Here is a 13220-nt window from a genome sequence, read left to right as displayed (position 1 = left end):
CACGGCGAGTGGATCATCTGACGTCAGGAGTTCGAGACCAGCCCGACCAACATGGTGAAACCCCGTCTTTATTAAAAATACAAAATTTAGCCAGGCATGGTGGCGCCTGTAATCCCAGCTATTAGGGAGGCTGAGGCAGGAGAATCACTTGAACCTGGGAGGCAGAGGTTGCAATGAGCTGAGATTGCGCCGTTGCACTCCAGCCTGGGCAACAGAGTAAGACTCTGTCTCAAAAAAAAAAAAAAAAAATTAACCTCTACTAGTAAATAGTAAGGTCCATAATAAATGTCAAAGTTGACATATTGGTAGATTTAATCTACACTTTAGCAGAAACTGATCATTGCTAAATAGTTTCAGATTTGTCAATCAGTGCAGGTTTGTAGTGAAACTGCCTGTTACAACCAGCCTTTGCTGTAGCATAAACACCAGTGAGCCTGTTTGAAATAAAGTTTTTCTTCTTATTAAAAAAAAAATCTGGAGGCTGGGCAAGGTGGCTCACCCCTGTAATCGCAACACTTTGGGAGGCTGAGGCGGGCGGATCACCTAAGGTCAGGAGTTTGAGACCATCCTGGCCAACATGGTGAAACTCCATCTCTACTAAAAATACAAAAATTAGCCAGGCGTGGTTGTGTGTGCCTGTGATCCCAGCTGCTTGGAAGGCTGAGGCAGGAGAATCACTTGAACCTGGGAGGTGGAGGTTGCAGTGAGCCGAGATCGTGCCACTGCACTCCAGCCTGGGTGACAGAGTGAGACCCTGTCTTGAAAAAATAAATAAATAAAATAAAAAGTAAATAAATAAACTGAAAAATAAAGTTAATGTTGACTATCTATGATATGTAACATGATGTCGCTGTTCTTAGTTTATATTTTATAACTCAAAAATCTCACCGCACTGGAAAGCTGTCTGTAGTGATATATTTCCGTCCTTGCTCACATTCCCAAGTTTGCACAGTGATTGACGGGAAAGGCAAAGGTGATCATAAATCATAGTTTGAACACCCCTCTAGGACCAAGACACTTTTCTCTCCCCTGGATCGGTGAGTTGCCAGTAGATGTCCTGATTTCGAAAGGGACCAGAGAAGAACTTGTGAATTAACAAGAAAAATGCATTGCACCTGGACAAACAACTCAACGCAGATGGCCTGTAGAAGGGTTGGCCATGTTACGTTCCTATAGAGAGGCTAAACCATTGTTCAGAAAGCTCACATGAACTGTTTACCATCTCCCCTGAGAATCAGACAAGAGGAAACTGGTTAAAATCACAACAGGAAGTTTACATTATAGTTTTTTTAAGTCTGCTCACAGTGAGTGGTCCTGGATAATATTATTGTAGTTCTGGGAGGATATAAATGCTTTGGTACCTATCCCCTGATGATAGAGAGGCTCTAGCATATACATCTTGTGTGGGCTCGAAGAGTGCTTTGAAGTTCAAAACTTCAAATAGATGGAAGAGAGAGATCCAAACCTCCATGAAACCTGTTTAGGAACCTGCATCTCAGATGGAAACTCGAACGACAACAGATACCTGAATATTTGCCTAAGCAAACTTGGCGACGGTATTCTGCCCATGCTTGGTGCTGCTTCTCCAAAAGGCGACTCTGGCGTGTGTTGGGCGTTACATCATACTCTCCTTCAGGGGCTTAAATGATGAAATATCAAGAGAGGGAATTAAGTATATGGGATTGGGGGCTGTGAGACATTTAGCGACGATGACCTTACTCAAGATGACATAAGGAAGCTTATTCATCCAGCCCTTCCTTGTTTGAACAGTGACTCGGCCATGAGACTTGTTTTTAAAGCAACTAGAAATAGAATCTATCACTGTTTGCTATGATATCAAAAATGCGTGTCTTGGGCTGGGAACTAGGAATACAACAAGGGAGTATGCTTTAAACCAGGCTGGGGTTTTGGAACATTTGCAGAAATAAATGTATATTCCAAAAGCAATGTCATCCTTTTTAGAACCCTTTCTTTGGGACACATTAAAATATAGGAGCCACCCAGAATGAGCCTTGAGTACCTCGGGTTCAGAGAGCTTCCTGGGTGAACATAAAGGCTGTTGCCTCTGCCCTCAGGGCACACCCAAGGAGGAACCCTAAATAGCCTAGGGTCCCAATCCTGTCCTTTTATTCCCATCTAATGTCAACATAAAGTAAGCATGAGAATTTCTTTTGGTATAACTGAATTACTCAGAAATCAGGAAAAACCAGTGAATCGATTAGGCATCAATTGAACTCCTGCTGCTACATATCTGCATCCAACCACATGCAAGGCACCATGGGGGATCGAGAGGGACCCAGGACAGGATTCGTGCCTGCCTCCAAGGACTTTGATACAGCTGGAAGAGAAGAAAAGGACTTGTGAGCTGGGCTCAGTGGCTCTGCCTGTAATCCCAGCACTTTGGTAGGGTGAGGCGGGCAGATTACTAGAGGTCAGGAGTTCGAGACCAGCCTGGCCAATATGGTGAAACCCCGTCTCTACTAAAAATACAAAAATCAAGGCTGGGTGCAGTGGCTCACGCCTGTAATCCCAGCACTTTGGGAGGCCAAGGTGGGTGGATCACCAGAGATCGAAAGTTCAAGACCAGCCTGACCAACATGGTGAAACCCCGTCCCTACTAATAGTACAAAAATTAGCTGGGCATGGTGGCACACACCTATAATCCCAGCTACTCGGGAGGCTGAGGCAGGAGAATCACTTGAACCTGAGAGATGGAGGTTGCAGTGAGTCAAGATCTCACCACTGCACTCCAGAGCGAGACTCTGTCTCGATAAATAAATAAATAAGTAAATAAATAAAATAAAGAAAAGGAGTAGTGAGAAAAAATCAGAAAGGAGAGAACGATGAATGTGAATATATTCTTAAGTAGCAGGAGAGCAGCGTGTCACAGGAAAATTAGACTGGCTGTAAATGTCCACGGATCTAAGGACCGTGGATGGGGGGGTCACATTGCCCCCGCAGGAGGCCACTGCAGGAATCCCAGTTTCTAGAGGTTTCTGGGAGCGTGCAGGAATGGTGAGGGACCTGGGCAAAATAGGGTTGGCTAGGAAGAAACAGGAAGGGTAAGTTTGGGTCACTGAACCCACTGATAATGGTGGGGTATGAAGGATGTGCCCTCTGCCAAGCAATCCTAAATACAGGTTTGGTATGGCCAAGCTAGAGGTGTGGATTTAGGAGTCACCATTCTGGCAGTGAAAAGTTAACATCAGGAGAATGGATGAGGACACTCAAATGAGAGCCTAAGAAGGACCCAGACATTCCTGCTTCCCTGCCTCTCTCTTCTCCCTCTCCCCCAGCCTAAACTCAGTCATCAACAGAGATTTTATTGAGTGTCCACTATGTGCCAAGCATGGTGTTAGACAAAAATGAAGAAGGAGATGGGGTGCGGTGGCTCACGCTTGTAATCCCAGCACTTTTGGGGAGGCCAGGACCAGAGGATCGCTTGAGCAAAAGAGTTCAAGACCAGCCTGGGCAACATAGGAAGACTTGGTCTCTACAAATAATAAAGAAATTAGCAGAGCATAGGTGCACACCTGGGATCCCAACTACTCTGGAGGCTGAGGTGGGAGGACTGCTTGGGTCTGGGAAGTCAAGGCTGCAGTGAGCCATGACCCGCCACAGCACTTCAACCAGGGCGATAGAGCAAGACCCTGTCTCAAAAAAAAAAAAAAAGAAGAAGAAGGAGGAGGAGGAGAAGGAGTAACATGAAGATGAGAGAGAGGAAGAAGAAAGGAAGAAGGAGAGCAGGAGGGGGAGGAGGGAGCTCTTTCTTTCTTTCCTTTTTTTTCTTTGTTTTTGAGACAAGGTCTGGCTCCATCCCCCAGGCTGGAGTGCTGTGGCAGATCATGGCTCACTGCAACCTCTGCCTCCTGGGCTAAAGCAATCCTCCCACCTCAGCCTCCCAAGTAGCTGAGACTACAGGTGCACACCACCATGCCTGACTGGGATTATAGGCATGAGCCACTGTGTCTAGCCACTCTCTTTTTCTTTCTCTTTTTATATCTTTTCTGCGTCATTTGAGAAGGATTTGAAGGCTCTGTGGCCCTCGAGACTTCAGTGTATACTTCCTAAGAATTAAGATAGTCTCAGCTGATGATTTTTTGCTCTCTAAAGAATGAAAATATTTTTTATTGAAAAATATATATATACATATATTTTTTTCTCAGCTGGGTGTTGTGGCTCCTGCTTGTAATTCCCAATACTGAGGCAGGAGAATTGCTTGAGGCCAGGAGTTCAAGACCAAGCTGGGCAACATAGCGGGACCCCATCTCTACAAAAATACAGAAAAATGAGCTGGGCGTGGTGGCACGAGCCTGTGGTCCCAGGACTCGGGAGGCTGAAGTGGGAGGATCACTTTAGCTGGGGAGGCGGAGGTTGCAGTGAGTTGAGCACTCCAGCCTGGGCTACAGAGTGAGACATTGTCAAAAAAAAAAAAAAGAAAAAAAGATACTCTCTTATACATGCAGTATAATGATCAAAATCAGGAAATCCAACATAAACAGAATGCGTTTATCCAGCCCACAATCCACACTTGAATTTCATCACCCGTCCCTGCAGCTTTCCTGGTGGGCCTGGGCCCTGATCCAGGATGGCCGAGTGCTGAGTCATGCACCCCTCTTCACCCGAAGCTCCTCCGCCCACGCCTTGTATAGGCGCCTTCTTATCTCCCAGGTCCTAGTCTAAAGGCAGCTCCCCACCTGCTCATCCCCACGGGGGCGGAGATGCGGTCTCACAGTGCCTGGCTCTGTAACTTCAAAGCACGAGTCCACATCCTGGTCTGTCCTGTCCTCTCCATGAAAAGTGATCCCCAGGGTCAGGGTGTGCCTTGTTGCCACTGCAGGGACTGGGCGTCCAGACCCTGCAGGGGGACACCGGGATCACTGTTGGCCTCTCTGCTCATGAGCTGAGTGACCTTGGGCAGCTTAGCCCATTTGTGCGGCTGTAAAATGAGGATGGTGGCTGCACCCCATCTGGAGTTTTCTGAGAGGCAAATGAGTCTGTTATGAGAATCCAATGAGTTGTTATGTGTAAAGCACTCAGGACAGTGCCGGGCACATAGAAAGTGCTCAGTAGGCCGGGCACGGTGGCTCACGCCTGTAATCCCAGCACTTTGGGAGGCCGAGGTGGGTGGATAACTTGAGGTTAGGAGTTCGAGAACAGCCTGGCCAACATGTCAAAACCCTGTCTCTACTAAAAATATAAAAATTAGCCAGGTGTGGTGGCATGCACCTGTAGTCCCAGCTACTTGGGAAGGTGAGGCAGGAGAATTGCTTGAACCCAGGAGGCAGAGGTTGCAGTAAGCCGAGATCACACCACTGCACTCCAGCCTGGGTGACAAGAGCGAGACTCCATCTTTAAAAAAAACAAAAGTGCTCAGTAACCAAGAGCCCTCTCCCCGACTTTCCTCCTCCCCTTCTCCTCCTTCTTCCTCCTCCTTCATTTTCATCCTCACCATCTAGCATAGTGCCTGGCACACAGTAGATACTCAAGGAAACCCCAGCAATCTCTTCAGCAGTGGGAGGGCACAGAAATAAGCATGGGGAAGACGGGCTGAGCATTTAGAGCTGGGGCCATCATCTTACCAAGCCCCACCAGTGTGCACACCATGAACAATTGGAAGAGTCAAGTAATAGGGAGTTTGTGGACACGAAGGAGGAAAGAATGCGTTTTCTTTTTCTTTTTTTTTTTTTTTTTGAGACAGAGTCTTGCACTGTCGCCCAGACTGTAGTGTAGTGGCACGATCTCGCTCACTGCAAGCTCCGCCTCCCGGCTTCCTGCCATTCTCCTGCCTCAGCCTCCCGAGTAGCTGGGACTACAGGCGCCCGCCAACACGTACAGCTAATTTTTTGTATTTTTAGTAGAGATGGGGTTTCACCATGTTAGCCAGGATGGTCTGGATCTTCTGACCTTGTGATCCGCCCGCCTCAGCCTCCCAAAGTGCTGGGATTACAGGAAGAATGCGTTTTCAACCGCAGGAGATGGAAACACCTCAACTTGATCTCATGTGTATAAAGGTGTTGGAGTGCGGGCCGTGCCACGACTGGCGTAGCCGCACTCTGCCTGCCTGCACGTGTCCATGTCACGGAGGGAAAGGAGAGAGCTTCTGGATTGATCCACAAGTTATCAGGGCAAGTTCGTCACCATCACAATCAGTATTACAGCTCCCATGGATTAAACATTTCTCTGCACAAGGTTCAGTGCTGCACACTTTGCATGATGATTTCTGTCCTTATTGTGGGATGTTCCCCCTTTGCAGGTGTGGAATCTCAGGCTCAAAGAGACTGAGGCCACACAGGTCATCAGTGGCCGAGCTGAGATTAAGCAAAGGGTCTGACCGGGCATGGTGGCTCACGCCTATAATCTCAGTACTATGGAAGGCTGAGGTGGGTGGATCACCTGAGGTCAGGAGTTCGAGACCAGCCTGACCAACATGGTGAAACTCCCTCTCTACTAAAAATACAAAATTAGCTGGGTGTGGGTGGCACATGCCTGAAATCCTAGCTACTTGGGAGGTTGAGGCAGGAGAATCGATTGAACCCAGGAGGTGGAGGTTGCAGTGAGCCAAGATCGTGCCATTGCACTCCAGCCTGGGCAACAAGAGCGAAACTCGGTCTCTAAAAAACAACAACAAAAAAAAGCAAAGGGTCTGAGAAAGTGGAGGGCAGAGCCTGTGGGAGAGGAAGTGATCTTGGCCTTCCGCAGACTGGAAGTTAGAAGAGACAATGGAGAAGCAGCAATATGTTGAGCTGAATGGAGCAGGCTCAGGGCCCATGCTGAACGAGGGCTCCGTTGCTGGGTCCTGTGCGTAGTTTTCTGAGGAAGACAGTGGACAGTGGCCTCGGAAGCCAAGCAGAAGACCACCAATAATAGGAGCTGGGGGATTTTGCTAGGCAGAAAATGGAAGATGAATAAAAAGATTGGCCAACACCAGCAGCTTGAGTCTATGATGGTGGGAGGGCCGGGCCCTGCATCTCCCAGGAGCCTTCCATGACTTGGGAATGGAGAGGGTGTCTGGAGGGGTCCCCAGGAGGAGCTTGGTGAACATGCAGCTGGGACAGGTTGGAAAGGGCTCTGTGGTGGAGAGAGGGTCGGGTACACAGGACGGCCTTCCACACGGTGAGTCAGCATCCCTTGTTGATTTAGGAGGGAGTTCAGGCCCTCAGTAAACTAAGAGCGGTGACGACCCAGGGAAGGAGGGCCAAGGTCAGAACCTTTGGATGTATGCATGTGGGGAGGAGAGAGGGCTCTGGAGCAAAGGGGCCAGAGGAGCGGGAAGGTGAGCGCGACCCTGCTGCACCCAGAGGCCCCAGGAGGTAGGGGTTTGCAGAGTCAGGCAAAAGGGGTTCCTGGGGGACAGGCCAGGTGGCCCTGGTGATCAGGAGCCCGTGGGGGACTCCAGTTCTTTCAGTTGCCTGATGTCAAGGAATGAAGAACAGGGAGGAGGATGTCACATAGGCACTAGCTAACATTTAAAATGCAGGAAACACAAAATGTGTCTCAATCAAACCAGTTTTTTCTTTCTGAGCTGCGAAGAACCAAGGCTGACCTGCCTCGGCCCAATATTACAGAGGACGGAGTGTTGGGGGTGATGGGCCTGGCTGTCCCCCCGGGGTCAGGAGTGCTGACTTCATGGGATGTCCCTCGATCCCGTGGAACCAGCCTGCCTGGAAATTATGCTCAGGGTAAACTTTTTTTTTTTCCTGAGTCGGGGTCTCGCTATGTTGCCCTAAATGGAGTGCAGTAGCACCATCTCTGCTCACTGCAACCTCCACCTCCCAGGCTCAAGCGATCCTCCCATCTCAGCCTCCCGAGTAGCTTGGACCACAGGTGCGCACCACCTGACCCGGCTCATTTTTTGCATCTTTAGTAGAGATGGGAGTTTTGCCGTGTTACCCAGGCTGGTCTTGAACTCCTGAGCTCAAGCAATCCTCCTACCTCAGTCTCCTAAAGTGTTGAGACTATAGGCGTGAGCCACCGTGCCCGGCCCAGGGTAATCTTGATTGTCACCGGGACCCAAAGGTGGAATAATAGCATGGACTTCCGAGTGTCTTGACAGTCTTCGCTAATTTGAATGGAATGCAGTCACTGGATGAGGGTACAGAGAATCCCGGAGCAGAATCCTGGGTGTTTGTTTCTTTGCTGTGGCCCTGCCCTGCCCAGGCCTCTGAGAAATGCAGAGCCTTTCCTCTCCCCATCCCTCCCTCTCCCTCAGAGGTGATTTTGAAAGGTCTCAGCTTCTTATGCATACCTCTTGGGGTCGGGAGGTAAGAAGCTTTTTTATTTTAGGCCTCTGGCGGAAGATTAATGGGACTGACCCTGGCGAGGTGGCAGAGGGCAGGGCTGGCTGAGAGCTTGTGTGCAGGGGTTTGGGGAGGGGACACTGGGAATGGAACGAGGGCCCCACTGCACACAGCACCCTTGCTGGGAAGGGTGAGGGCTGCAGATACTTGTAAGGCTGCTTGATTTGAGGGGGACACCTGGGTCTTCTGGGGCCAAGTCCTTGGAGAACTCTGGAGAGGCTCTGGGATCCCCAGGGCCCACGATGACGCGGTGCTCAGCTGAGAGGCCAGGGAAAGGGAGGTGGCTGCCGTACCCTAGAAATGAGACCCCTTCCTCTGTTCCAGTCTCTCGGATGAAGAGTTGGAGGGACAAAGCTACCTTATAGTGGCTGACATTGCCGCCCACCTTGTCCTGCAGGACACCAAAGCCAGGTGACCTTTGATTTAGAAGCATAATGTGATAATTCTTGCACCTGAGTGCCGTGGGACCCATTCACTCCTTCCTGGCCCCAAGCAGCTGACGCAGGAGGCCTAAGTTTTAATTGATATAGACTTGAAATATTCAGAGAGCTAAGCTATCAAATCCATCTTGTTCTCTGCATTTTTCTTATAACACAGAGCATGCCCGAGTGTTGAATAACCATGCCGGGGACGGCAGGAAAGGGACTCACGGGTTGTGAGTTTACTTGTGACATCAGAAAGGCTCTGTAAACAGGAGGCGGGACGTACGCCTAGCCAGCAACACCCCCCCTCCCCCCGCCTCCATGCGCAGTGATTACAGGCTGGATGGCACGTAGTGAGCCAGGCGAGGTCACCACTCTACAACCCTTGTGACTGTCACCTTTGCACAAGCAGAGCGACTTTTCCCCCAATCTCATACCAGTCTGGCAGCATGTGTGAAAAGAACGGCGAGAGAAGCTGTTTTATGCATTTCTAAAGGAAGCAGAGAAGTAAGAGCTTGGTATTTTTCAAATGGAACTCAAAGGTCTTTGCAGCCTGAGCTCGGCACTGGGCTGAGAGCTGTCAGAGGAGCTGCTGCAGGGGTGGCTGCCATTCCTCAACCCGATTCTATCATTATTATTTACATTCTATGTCTTCTCTTTCAAGATTATTTTTTTGACATTTGCCTTCTGGCAGAGCCGGGACCGATGAGCGGGAGGTGGATTTTGGCGGAACACAGGAGGAATTCTCTTAGTCAGAACCATCCAAAAATGGAAAGACCTGACTCAGAAGACAGCGTGTCCCCTGCCTGCATAAGGTCCTGGTGAGGTCCTGTCAAGGGTGCTCTGCCCCGTGCTTTGACAGATGTGTGCAGAGATGAAAGATAAATAGCCATTCTTGAGCGTGTCCTCTGTGCCAGACACTGTTTTAGGTACTTTTATGTGAACTAACACATTTAACCTCCAAACAACCCTATGAGACAGGAACTATTATTGCCTATTATTACCCTCGTCTTACAGATGAGGAAACTGAGGCACAAAGAAGTTTAGTAACCTGCCCAGGTCACAGAGCTGGTATTCTAGGGAGGCAGAACTCAGCCCCAGGCGGCCTAGCGGCCTTGCTCGTACCTTAACCACCAGTGAAGTTGATCCTCTCATCAGGCATCGGGGGTCACATGACCGGGCACAGTGACCAGCTGTTCTGTGCTAAAAGGAGTTTAGAAGGCAGCTGACTCAGCCCAAAATGTGGGGTTAGAAGTCAAGAAGGCTTTTAGACAGGGAACATCAGTCAACGAGTAACAGAGGCTAGGCTTGAACTCTCTGAAAGGAAGCCTGGGGGTGCCTGGCACACGTCCTGTCCCGCTGCAGGCACAGGTGGAACCAGTGAGTTTGGGGCCCGCCACTCCTGGGCTCAGCATGCAGTTAGCTCTGAGCCCCCTTGCACCCCAGGTCTATGAGCTGGCTTTTTGCTTAGTTCATTCGAGTGAGTCTCCGACTTCTCCTCCAGTTTCAGGAATCTGTCCCAGATTTCTCCCTGGGCTGAGTTCTTGCCTTGGTCACCTGCCCAGGACTGCAGTTTCTCTGATACCACCTCAGGGGAAGGGCAGGACCTAGACCCTCAGAATCTGGCCTTGAAGCCTGGATACATCTGGGGAGCTGCTCACGCTTCTCAGCTGCATTTGCCTTGGTTGACGATGGGAAGAAGATGCCTCCTTCCAAAGACTGCCGTGAAGACGGCGGTGCGATAACATGTGAAATCGCTGTGCGCGCGGCTGGACTCTGTCAACCACGGTTGTCTTCCCATCTTTGCCACAGACTGAAGGTCCCTTCCTGAGCTCAGCCTGTTGGAATTCAGTCCCTAGGGCTGAACCTGGGTGAGCCAGGTGCCTTCTGCAAAAAGACACAGTTCAACAAAGTGCAAGGAGGAAAGCTCTTCTGTACTAGCATGCCCTGTGGAGGGTACCGTGTGCAAGGACTATCAGAGAGATTCAGGACTGCGCTTCGGTTGAGCTCAGCGACTCTTTGTTCTTTGTTTTGTTTAGTTTAGTTTTTTGAGACAGGATCTCACTCTTGCCCAGGCTACAGTGCAGTGGTGCGATCTCGGCTCACTGCAACCTCTGCCTCCCAGGTTCAAGCCATTCTCCTGTCTCAGTCTCCTGAGGAGCTGGGATTACAGGCGTGCGCTACAACACTTGGCTAATTTTTGTATTTTTAGTAGAGACGGGGTTTCGCCATATTGACCAGGCTGGTCTCGAACTCCTGACCTCAGGTGATCCACCCACCTCGGCCTCCCAAAGTGCTGGGATTACAGGCATGAGCCACCACGCCTGGCCTCAGCGACTCTTTGAACCAGTGTCTGACTCAGGAAACTAGGGTACCACTAGGCTCCAGGACCTGCTCTGTCTGTAAAATGAGAAGCAACTAGAATATCCCTAAAACTCCTCTTAGCTATAAAATGTTCTGATTCATGACCAACGGAAGAAAGAAAATGTGTATGTAACCAAATAAAAATACTTTCTGACGTGCGCCAAGGAAGGGGACAGAAGTATTTGGCTTCCTCATTCAGCCCCACCCTATAGAAAGTTCTGGCTCTGGCATGAAGACACACCGGTCTGGTTTCCTCTTGCTTTTACTTCACAAGAGCCCCCAAATATGACATTTACGAATGCCCTGATAGTAGATCCTATTCAGGTGATTGGCCTGGGGGCTGAAACTTTACCCAACAGCTTCCCCTGGGGCCTGGCAATCTTAAGCATCGGTGAGACTTTTAGCTAAGGGTAAAGAGCTTCTTACGTGGTTCTCATGGTGATGTTTTCCTTGCAACAGTTCTATAAAATGGGTTAAAGTAATTTTTATGATCTTGCACTTGGGAAAACCAATAGTCACAAAGGTTTAGTTATTTTTCCACAATGTGTGAATATGGGAAAAGTGGAAGAAGTTTTGATCCCAGAATTGGCTAGCTCCTTCTCAACAAGCAAACCCTGGGATCTTTTCCAATCACATCTTTGATGAGAAGAAAGTGGCTTCTTGCTCTCCAACAAATATTTGCCCCCAGATTCCTGCACCTACTGTACAATTAGAGAAAATTCCTGAGGGCTGAAGTTGAAGCTTCTGTCTTCTGTGTTCCTGTCAAGGTATCTTGGGCCTCTGGCCAAACACTCAGATTAAAAGAGGAAATATCTTCAGGGCTAATTTCTTTTTTTCTTTTCTTTTTTTTTTTTTTTTTTTTGACATGGAGTCTCACTCTACCGCCAAGGCTGGAGTGCAGTGGCGTGATCTCAGCTCACTACAACCTCCGCCTCCCGGGTTCAAGCGATTCTCCTGCCTCAGCCTTTCGAGTAGCTGGGATTACAGGCGCCCGCCACCATGCCCAGCTAATTTTGTGTATTTTTAGTAGAGACGGGGTTTCACCGTGTTAGCCAGGGTGGTCTCAATCTCCTGACCTCATGATCCGCCCGCCTCGGCCTCCCAAAGTGCTGGGATTACAGGTGTGAACCACTGCACCCGGCTTTTTTTTTTTTTTTTTTTTTTTTTTTGAGACAGAGTCTCACTCTTGTCACCCAGGCTGGAGTGCAGTGGCGCGATCTCAGCTCACTGCAACCTCCGCCTCTGGGGTTCAAGTGATTCTCCTGCCTCGCCCTCCCAAGTAGCTGGGATTACAGGCACCCACCGCCAAACCCAGCTAATTTTTTTTGTATTTTAGTAGTGATGGGGGGCATTTTACTGTGTTGCTCAGGTTGGTCACAAACTCCTGAGCTCAGGCAATCCGCCCGCCTCAGCCTCCCAAAGTGCTGGGATTACAGGCGTGAGCCACCACACCCAGCCGACATTCTGAAACAACAGAATTTCTGAAATCCCAACTCTTCTCTACCCTAAAAGACAGTTCTGCCGAGTGGGGCCCAGTGAGTTGTCTCAGAGCATTGGGCCCTGGTATGAAACGAGACAAAGCAGCCTCTGTCACACCCTTACCATGAACGATCGTTCATCCGATTGGAGAGCACCAGAGGAAAATGTTGACATCCTCAATTTCATCAGAATCCTTTTCCAAAGACACAAATAAGAAGTCTTAAATATGGAAAATACGCATCATGATGTTGAAATCTCACAACTAAACATCACTGCCGGTCCTGTGTGTTTACTAAGTTTACATTCCCAATTTAAAAACTATCGATCAATTCTTTTTTTTTTTTTTTTTTTGAGACAGAGTCTCGCTCTGTCGTGTCGCGATCTGGGCTCACTGCAACCTCCGACTCCCGGGTTCAAGCCGATTCTCCTGCCTCAGCCTCCTGAGTAGCTGGGATTACAGGCACCTGCCACCATGACTGGCTAATTTTTGTATTTTTAGTAGAGTTGGGGTTTCACCATATTGGTCAGGCTGGTCACGAACTGCTGACCTTTTGATCCACCTGCCTCGGCCTCCCAAAGTGCTGGGATTACAGATGTGAGCCACCGTGGCCAGCCAATCAATTCTTTTTTTAAAAAATACAGATTTATTTAGAAG

The sequence above is a fragment of the Pongo pygmaeus genome, chromosome 1, assembly GCF_028885625.2.
Source record: "Pongo pygmaeus isolate AG05252 chromosome 1, NHGRI_mPonPyg2-v2.0_pri, whole genome shotgun sequence".
NCBI classification, from domain to species: Eukaryota; Metazoa; Chordata; class Mammalia; order Primates; family Hominidae; genus Pongo; species Pongo pygmaeus.
The sequence above is the reverse complement of the archived record's forward strand: the minus strand, read 5'-3'. Positions refer to the sequence as shown.